Below are 7767 nucleotides of genomic sequence, written 5' to 3' on the forward strand. Positions count from 1 at the left end.
AATCGCTTCAAAGTGTTCCCCTCTAAGCAAACTGAAGGGAAAATCAGTTAGAAAGAAAAAGGTTCCAAATAGATAAGGCTGAGAAGAAACAGACTTGTGGGAAAATGACAACAGGGAAATATTTGAGAACAAAAAAATTATGTAAATATGTAAAAATACTGTTTGTTGCTCTTCTAAATTGCTTTTCCCTCCCATTGAGCTGTATGTCCCATCGTGGATAGCATTGTAGAGGCTATTAAATGCTAATATAAGCTCTATGAGGAACAGTCTGCTTGCAGTAAGTGCTCACTGCTATAAGCTATACTTAAGAATGGGAATGGAGGGCAGATAATTTTCAAAGCATATATGGCTGTTAAGCTCCTAACTGCCAGAAAAGTCTCCTCTGGAACTCATAAAAGAGATTAACAGCCTTTGCATGTATACCTACCTGAGTAATGAGCTTGACTAATTGGCAAGAAGAATAGGTAGTCTTAAATGAGATGAATCAGAAGATAATCAAGTCCTGTGTTTAAAGAGGGAAGTTTACATGAAATGGGTTTCTTTTTTGAATTGTGAAATATTTGTATGCAGGCAAATGATGTTATCTATCAATGCTCTAGAAGTCTAGCTTCTTTGTCCTCAACTGGATATTCACAAGTCCGCAGGCCCAGACGGAATGCACCCGAGGGTCTTGAAAGAGCTGGCAGACATCATTGCATCCCCCTTGGCAGGGATATCTGAAAAATCGTGGCACTCAGGTGAGGTCCTGTATGACTGGAAAAGAGCCAACGTGGTCGCTATCTACAAGAAAGGGAAGAGGTATGACCTGGGGAACTATAGACCAATCAGTCTGACGTCCATCCCTGGAAAAATCCTGGAGAAAATTCTCAAGGGATCCATCAACACCAGACAAATGGAAGGCAAGCTTCTGAATACCAGGCAACATGGCTTTGTGACTGGCAGGTCTTGCCTGACGAACCTCATCTCCTTCTATGACCAGGTAACATGTGCCCTGGACAAGGGAGACAATGTAGACATCATATATCTGGACTTCAAGAAGGCCTTTGACCTAGTTCCCCATGATGTCCTCATGGTTAAGCTGGGGAACTGTGGCCTTGATCATCATACAGTGCAATGGCTAGGCAACTGACTACGGGGTCAAACCCAAAGAGTACTAGTTGAAGGGAGCAAATCAATGTGGCACAGGGCTACCGGTGGAGTCCCTTAGGGCTTGGTACTTGGGCCAGTACTCTTTAACATTTTCATCAATGATCTAGATTTCGGAGTCAGATGTGAACTGGCCAAGTTCGTAGACAATACCAAATTATGGGACAGGGCCATCACACTGCAGGACAGGCTGGGAAGACAGGCTGACTTGGACACACTCTCAAGGTGGGCTGACCAAAACCAGATGGCCTTCAATGCAGAGAAGTGCAAGGTGCTGCACCTTGGTAGGAAGAGCCCTCAGCATACTTACAGGCTTGCCAGTGCTACGCTCACTAGCATTGCTGAAGGCTCTATGAAGACTGGATCAAGTGTTTTTCTGTCATTTGTTTAGATATTAAGCTATATGTTATTGCTAAGAGCCTAATTAAAGTTTAAGATGTAGTAAGGCCTTGTATGAAGTAAGACCTAGTAGATTTAGCAAAGTCTTGAAGTAGTAAGGCCATGTGGCATAGTTAAAATTAACCTTATCAAAAGAATGCAAGGCTTGTACTGCTATTGGTCAGTCTAAGGACAGTTGAAGTAAAAAGAATCTGAATGGCTGTACATTATCAGCACAGCTCAGAAGTTACAAATTGGCTGGCACATCCGGAAATCATTCAGAAGGCAGATACAGCTCTGTGAAAGGGACTAATTAGCTGTTGACCTGGATCAGTGGGCCCATGGATCTCGAGGAGCCCAAGGACTAAATACCAGGGTCCTTCCCGGTACCTCTCAGACAGCGCTGATTGGGGACACCTGACTTTGCTGAGCTTTGCAGAAGAGAAACTTGTCATACATCAGGCATCAGAGGGGACTGCCAATAAGTTGCTGACGCAAATTATTATTGTCTGTCTGTTGTTTTGTTATCTGTGCATAGTTGTATTTTTGTTGTCAATAAAACTTACCTTTCTATCCTCAACCACAGTCTCAATCCCGAACCCCCCGCAGGTGGCTGGGACAGGCAGTGCTATGCTCACTAGCATCATGACCAAAAGGTACTTGGGGGTCTTGATTGACCACAAGACGAATATGAACCACCAATGTGATGCAGTAGTGGGCAAAGCTAACCAAACCCTGGCATGCATCCACCAGTGCATCTCAAGCAAAACCAGGGAAGTCATCCTCCTGCTTTATTCAGCCCTGGTGAGACCACAGCTGGGGTACTGCGTCCAGTATTGGGCCCCCCACTTCAGGAAGGATGTGGAGAATCTTGAGAGAGTCCAGAGGAGAGCCACTCATATGATCCAAGGCCTGGAGGGAAGGCTGTACAAGGAGAGGCTGAGGGATTTGGGATTCTTCAGTCTGGTTAAGAAAAGGCTTGGGGGGACTTGGTGGTAGCCTACAACTTCATAAAAGGGGTACATCAGGACCTGGGAGAACACCTGTTCACCAGAGCTCTCCAAGGGATAACAAGGTCTAATGGCCATAAACTCCAGGAAGGCCAATTCAGACTGGATATAAGAAAAAAAATTCTTTATGGTGCGTCTGTCCAGGGTCTGGAACAAACTCCCCCCAGAGGTACCTATTCTGAACTCCTTGAGGAGCCCCCAGGGGCACCTATTCTGAACTCCTTCAAAAAACTGCTGGATTAATTTCTTGCTGGGGTCACTTGATCCCAGCTGACTTCCTGCCTATGGCAGGGGGGCTGGACCCGATGATCTCATGAGGTCCCTTTCAGCCCCTAATGTCTATGAAATCTATGAAACATAGCTAACTATGCTGACTGAGACACAGCCTAGCTAAATGTTCTTAAGCTCTTTTTGGCTAAGTACAGACATTTGGGGGCATTAGGGGGAGGTTAAATCAACTCAAAATGGATGCCCGATATCAAGTAAGTCAGGATGGGGAGGCTGGCTTTGCGGTTGAGGGTCCAGCAAGCTGGAGGGGATTGAGGGTCCACCCGGGAATGTGGGGGAAGGCATGATCCATGGATGGTGTAGGAGGGCAGGAGCAGCTCGTGACAGGGGGAGGCACGACCCATGGGTGAGGTAGGGGGACAGGGCTGACCCACAGGGTGGGGCAGAAATGATCTGTAAGGGGTGGGAGGGCAGACATGACCCATGGGTGGTGGGGGGGAAGTGTGACCTGCAAGTGAGGTAGGGGGGAGAAGTGAGCCACAGGACGGGTGGGGTCACCCCTCCCAATGAACCTACATGCCCAACCATCCTGCCCCTCCCTGCACTGGGACTTACTTGCTTGGCTCCAGCAATGGTGAACACTGATAAAAATGGCTGCACCTGGTGCAGCTTGTGGGGTGGGGGTTGAGAGGGCTGGCTGGTGGAAGGAGGGGGGAAAAAGGGGCCAGGTGGGGGTTAAAAAATAGACCAGTGAAGGGGGAGAGGGGTGTGAAAGGAGCAGCCCTGGGGCTGTGCAGGGGAAGTGAACAGAAGTTCCACGCATAGGTTTGACCAAAATAGAAGAAGCCTGATACTACACAGATCCAGGTTTATCTTAAATGGGGTTCTGCAATTTTTGGACTGGTTTGTGTGCACAGAACTTCTGTACAATTACAGATTTAAACTGATTGCCGGTCATGAGACCAGGCCTGTAAGTGTAAAGTTGGCACTGGGATAAGCTAAGTTTAAACTACGTGTAGCAGGGCACTAAGGTGCGTGCTACTTGGGGAGCTGGGATAACTCCTCAGGTGCCGGTTCCTGAGGCAACTAGAGGGAACTGATGACCCACACCTGCCTAGCCAGCGGACAAGAAGGGGCAGGGCCTGGCTCCTATATAAATCACAGGCAGGAGGCCAGGAGGCAGTTCCCTGCTGGCAGACAAAGGGGAAGGAGCTCTGCCTGAGCGAGGAGAGGGAAGAGCCCTGATTGCATCAGCTGTTGGAGACTGGTAAATGATGGAGCACCCTAGGGGCGGCTGGATTAATGTTATAGCCAGACGGCTGGAGCTTGCGTTGTAGCCCAGGGGCTTGTTTTGTTTGCTGTTTGTAACCAGTGGTCTGGGTAAGGCTAAGAGGGGATGGAGGAGGCCTCATAGGGGACTCACAGCAGTGTGGGGACCACAGCGCCAGTGAGGGTGCCGCATTCGGGGTACACTGACCCCAGCCCCAGAGAGTGGGGGCACTTGAGAAGCCCTAGAGAGAGAGTGGGGGCAGCGAGAAGCCCCAGTGAGAGGGGGCTGCGATTGCCGAACACCAGAGAGGGCGCAGAGAGAGAGAGACAGGACCACGGAGAGCCCGAGTGCCGGAGAGGGCGCGGAGAGAGAGAGAGAGGGCCGCGGAGAGCCCGAGCACCGGAGAGGGCATGGAGAGAGACCGAACAACATCAGTTACATCTGCGAGGCTTGGGGCGTGGTACAGGGGTGGTTGGAACCACACATAGCCCATAAGGCTAAGGTGTACAGAACACCCAATACAGGAGAGGAACTAGTGATAACAGGAGACCCGTGGACAAGAGGACGAAAGGCAGCCTCCCTATAAAATACGTATGACATCAAAGTCATGGCAGGAGATGATTTGAGGGTGCTTGTCGGCAACTTGGCACGGTAAAGGAGGTGGCAGAGGAGAGCACGGTGACCCTGACCATCCTCCTGTTACACTGTGTAACCATTTTGAACCCGATTTAACTTCCTGAATGTCTGTACTTAGCCTTCATGTTTAGAAGAGTTAAAGAGGCTTAAAGGAAATGAGGCAGTTACTAGCTGGTTGGCTATTGGGTGGAACTCGAATTCTTTTGGGAGTGATTAGTGACTTTGAATGCCTGTTTTTGATACCATAAACATGTGAACACTCAGCACAGAAAGTACTGAGCACTAGCCTTTCATGGAGCTTATCCCTTTCATTTTTATCAAGTTGTGCACATAAAAATTGAGGGTCCTGAAAGCATAGGCCACTTTGAAAAAATGTGGCCACTATAAATCTGCATTTATAAAATGTTATAAAGTCCATCATCCTTCATGTGCTGTTACTTTTATTAACACCTAGCTTACAAACTTGTCAGTTATTAGCAAGCAGATAATCCCCAGCCCATTAGAATCGTAGGACCGGAAGGGACCTGTAAGATCATCAGGTCCAGTCCCCTGCCATGGGCAGGAGGTTATTAGGCTCAAATGAGTTCAACGAGGTGCTTGTCCAGCCTCCTCTTGAACACCTCCAAGGATGGCTACTGCACCACCTCTGCTGGGAGTGTGTTCCAGACTCTAGATACCCTTATGGAAAATAAGTGGTCCATCTTTAATTTTTCTTCAATTAGCTTGTGGCCATTGGTCCTCATCCTCCCAAGGGGGGCCTTTCTGAAGAGTTGCTCTCCCAGATCTTGGTGTTCACACTTGACATACTTGTAGGCAGCTATCAAGTCACCTCCCAGTCTTCCCTTGTTCAGACTGAACAAACTCAGCTCCCAGAGTCTCTCATATGACCTGTCCTCCATGCCCCTAATCATAGGGGTGGCCCTTCTCTGTACTCTTTTGAGCTTGTCCACATCCTTCCTGAAGTGCAGTGCCCAGAACTGGACACAGTACTCCAGCTGTGGCCTCAGCAATACCAAATAGAGGGGAAGGGGCACCTCTCTGGATCTGTTTGCAACACATCAGCTAATAAACACCAGAGTTTTATTTGCCCTGCTGGCGACTTTATCACACTGTTGGTTCATATTCATCTTCTGGTCAATTGTCACCCCCAGGTACCTTTCAGATGCAGTGCTTGTGGCAGAATGCCACCTCTGCCTCTCCCCAAAAAGGTTCATCAGGTCTTCTCTCTTTTGCCCCTTCCTCACTAGAAGGCCTCTCTCTTTCATCATCTCTCTCAAGTTGTCCACAGTCATGTGGTCATACTCGTCAGCCATCCTAGCTATCTATACTGTTCAATTGACCCAGTACCAAATTAGAGATTGTTTGCTCAAGGGTTTTCAGTGACTCTATTCCCTTCCCCAAATTATGCCTTTAATACAGCAGGTTTTCATATTCTGCTTCTTCCACCACATGTGGCGGGCCAGTAGGGGGTGCTCCTGCACTGAGCCACCCATGTCACTGCACCCGACTACCTTCCAGGCTCTGAGTGCCTCCCGGGGGGTGCCTCACGTCTAGCCAACTCCCTTCCTGGAGCACACCCGCTAGCCTGGGGGTAGTGCTGCCACCAGCCAGGGTCTGGTCTGATCCTGGCACTGTGCCCCCTGGGAAGCACAGGCCTAGTAATCCTTCAGGGTACTTGACCCACTTCAAGATCTTGGCATGCTTCCCTCAGTCTGACCTACAAATAGTGGTCTCCCTTAGTCAGCTGAACCAAGGGGACCCCAAGGCATAATCTAGACCCACTCCCAATAAGTCTCCCATGCTAGGTACAAAGGAGAACTTTACTGGTTACAAGGAGTAGGTTTGGAATAGGGTACAGGGTTGAGCAATACCACAGAAATCCTATAGAGCAAACAGGGTGGCTGGGTAGCCTTTGATCATGTATCTGAGTTACTGCAAGCTATATGTCTAGGTAGATCTCAGGTAGCTTACTCATGAGTATCATCCAGAGACAGGTGAAGATTCCCTCTGGAGGCAGGCAGTTCATTGATCATGAGTTTCAAGAGAGAGAGCAAGTTTCAGACAGGCCTCCTCTTTTCTGAGTTTTCATCATGGCTAACGGCCCCCCTCCTGGGCAGTCCTTAACTTATATAGACCTTATGACCTAATTTACCTGGTCCAATGGAGACTAGCACCTGTTGGCTGCCAGCCAACCAATTTGAAATGCATCACTGGTTGCTGGGCAGACTGGCAGGGTCTCTAGCCTCCTCCCAGTCAGGTGGCATTGCTTAGAACAATAGGGAGTGTAAGCCCCTCACCCAGGTATGTGATGCCAGTCAAGTAGGCAGAGGGAGCAGGTTTCCCCCCTCCCTCAGGAATGTATCCAACTCAGGTTACCTAAAGAGATGGGATGTCTGCCTTCTGCAGGGCCCATATTACCCAAATTGTCACAGAGCAGAGTTTTGGGGGAAAGACAGAGGTGGCCTTCTGCCACAACCCCAGTACTGCTGGGAGCCCACAGCTGAGGGGACTCCCAGTTGCAGGGGAGACTCTGCTACACATGTGAATTAAAGCTTGATAGCAACCTTCACAGTTATGGTGAAGGTTCTTCCTGCCCAGGTGAAGGACCTGGCACTTGTCCCTATTGAACCTCATCTACTACCTCATTCACTTGTCCCTGTTGAGCCTCATCCCACCTCATTCAATAACTATATCCATTTACAGCAACTCTGGAGCAAGACATTGGGACATGAAAGCTACAGCCAAACTTTCTGAGGCAAAAACGAGGGTACAGGGATGGCCATGTAGAATACCCTGAAGATCAGAGAAGCTTATACTTTAGTAGTATGGTGAAGGAAATGAGTTCTAGGATCCATAGAGAGAAACAAGTCTGTTTCTGAGATATTTTTACAAGTCTTGTAATAGGTTGTGCACAACTTGTCTGACAATTAAAATTCAGTGAAGTGTTGCATCTTAAGCCAGCAATTATGCATGTGTCTTATTATTCACTTGTAGTATTTGACACATTTTAAAAGAAAGTTGCTAAATGGCCATGAATCTAATTTCTGAGGTAATTCAGAACAGTATATTAACCTTTGCTTGCCTTCAGTTAACTAGGGA

The 7767-nt window shown here is 48.3% G+C and overlaps 1 protein-coding gene and 1 long non-coding RNA gene across 3 annotated transcripts in view; one reads left to right on the top strand and one right to left on the bottom strand.

Moving 5' to 3' along the window:
• Window positions 1-7767, bottom strand: part of CHST9 (carbohydrate sulfotransferase 9) — a 191792-nt gene that overhangs the window by 3728 nt on the left and 180297 nt on the right. The window lies entirely within an intron of this gene.
• Window positions 3967-7767, top strand: part of LOC102384996 — a 12981-nt gene continuing 9180 nt past the window's right edge. Inside the window, exon 1 of the long non-coding RNA XR_322960.2 lies at window positions 3967-4029. This is a non-coding gene — a long non-coding RNA (uncharacterized LOC102384996). The remainder of the gene's footprint in view (window positions 4030-7767) is intronic.

This window comes from Alligator sinensis, unplaced genomic scaffold, assembly GCF_000455745.1.
Source record: "Alligator sinensis unplaced genomic scaffold, ASM45574v1 scaffold117_1, whole genome shotgun sequence".
NCBI lineage: Eukaryota > Metazoa > Chordata > Crocodylia > Alligatoridae > Alligator > Alligator sinensis.